This window comes from Orycteropus afer, unplaced genomic scaffold (assembly GCF_000298275.1).
Source record: "Orycteropus afer afer isolate SDZICR_OR568_19922 unplaced genomic scaffold, OryAfe1.0 scaffold00080, whole genome shotgun sequence".
Lineage (NCBI taxonomy): Eukaryota > Metazoa > Chordata > Mammalia > Tubulidentata > Orycteropodidae > Orycteropus > Orycteropus afer.
Window position 1 is genome coordinate 8597729 of NW_006921667.1, and position 2019 is coordinate 8599747.

Consider the following 2019-nt stretch of genomic DNA (forward strand, 5'->3'; position numbering starts at 1 on the left):
TCTGACAATTTAGTATTAATCTTCTGGATTTCTATCTGTAGATTTAGAATCATTTCTAATTTTTCATTTATTTTGTCATTTTGTTCTTGTATTGTCTTCCAGAATTCTTCTAGAGTTTTGTCTGTGTTTTCCTTGGTCTGTCTCTCAATCCTTTGAAGATAACTAAATATAATCTTTTTGATTCCTTTGGAATCAGGGAGTTCCAATGCTTTGCTGCATCTTCCTCAGAGATGTGTTTTGGGTCTGTATCCTGCTCCCTTGTTTCTCCTGCTTTATCTTGCTTCTTTGTTTGGACTGTGAAGCTCTTTTGTCTCTGTGACATTGTGACATTTTTGTGTTTATATTTAATTGGTGATTATATATTGGAGTGACCACCCACAGTTTCGTTTTCTTTGTTTTGTTTGTATGTTATCTATACAGGCAGGTACTGTGCTGTGCTCCTCTATTCACTAGTTGACAGCACTTATACACTCACCACCTGTCTCCTTTCTTTTGTCAGCCTCTTGTACGTCCTTGGCGACCCTGGCAAACAGAGCCTGTTCTTAGGTCCCTGGAATCTAAATGAGAATGCTATCACTTTAAAATCCAAAATGGTTGCCACTTGTAGACATTCAAAATGGCTGTGCCCTCAGTCACTTTAAATATCCAAAATGGCTGCTGCTTGTAAACATTCAAAATGGCTGTACCTTCGGTCACTTTAAATATCCAAAATGGCTGCCATGTGTAAAGAATCAAAATGGCTGCACCCTCCAGACAGCAGAATGTCCACAGCTCAGGTTGTCTCCCTCCTTGCTATTTCCCTTTCTAGTCACAGGCCACCAGAGCAGTTGTCCCTGCAGCCTTTGGTGATCAGGACTGATCTTTAGGTCAGTTCTCAGGTCCCAACACTACTTGGAAATATTCAGGCTATTAGTCTCGTCAGAGTAGCTGACAGTCCACAGCTCCGACCATCTCTGCACACACTGTTTTCGTTCAAGTTTTTCCACTAGTTAGTGCCTAATCCACTTCTGTATAATTCCTTTCAAAGCTCAGGGTTCCAGGATTATCTTCTGTATCTCTGTCAATTGGTTTTTCTTTTCTTTCTTGAAGAGAGTCTGTGTTGCTTGTCTGCCTAGTCCTCCATCTTACCAGAAGTCCAAAACCAAACTTACTTCTGTCAAGTTGATTCAACTCATAGGAACCCTTGCTTGGGTTTCTGAGGCAGTACCTCTATGGAAGTAGATTGCCCTGCCTTCCGAGGAGTGGCCGGTGGGTTTGAACCACCAGCTTTCTGGTTAGCAGTCAAATGCCTTAGGCACTATGCCACCAGAGCTCCCAGGTCTCTTTCCTTTCCATATAAAATTAGTGATTGGGGGAAGTTCCAGTAAGATGGCAGAATAGGCAGACAGACTGCACAGACCCTCTTCAACAAAGAAAAGGGGAAACAGTTAACACATATACAGATGATAATCCTGGAGCCCAGAGCTTTGAACGGAAGGATATAGAAGTGGACTAAACTCCAACTAGTAGAAGAACTTGCATGAAAACACCAAAAAAGGAGACCTATGGAGCTGCGGTCTGGCAGCGATCCTGACAGCACAAACAGCTTGGATATGGCCAAGTGATGTTAGGACCTAAGAATTAACCTAAAAATCAGCCCTGCCAGCCGGGGACTACATGGAGGACTGCACTAGTGGCTGGTGAATAGAAGGGGAAGAAGTGAAGAGGAAGGAAGGTGGGCTGAGCTGTGGACTTTTGCCAGTCCAGAGGGCACAGACATTTTGAATGTTTACAAGTGGTTTGACCATTTTGGATATTTAAAGCAACAGTGTTCTTCCACGTTCCAGGGATTTAAGAATAGGCTCCACTTGCCAGAAACCAAAAGGACATTCTGGACGCCAATGACTGGAAAGGTGCGTTATTCCCCTTGTTACTCTTATACCCCACACCCTTTGGTGAACAGAGGTGTGGTCATCGGTCATCCCTCGCTCCCACACACCTTCTGGGCTGGCAGGAATTCCATCGCAGTCTGTGTGCTCC

At 43.7% G+C, this 2019-nt stretch overlaps 1 protein-coding gene across 1 annotated transcript in view; it reads left to right on the plus strand.

Annotated features, from left to right (window-relative positions):
* MYO15A (myosin XVA) overlaps positions 1-2019 on the plus strand; it is a 109676-nt gene that overhangs the window by 15622 nt on the left and 92035 nt on the right. The window lies entirely within an intron of this gene.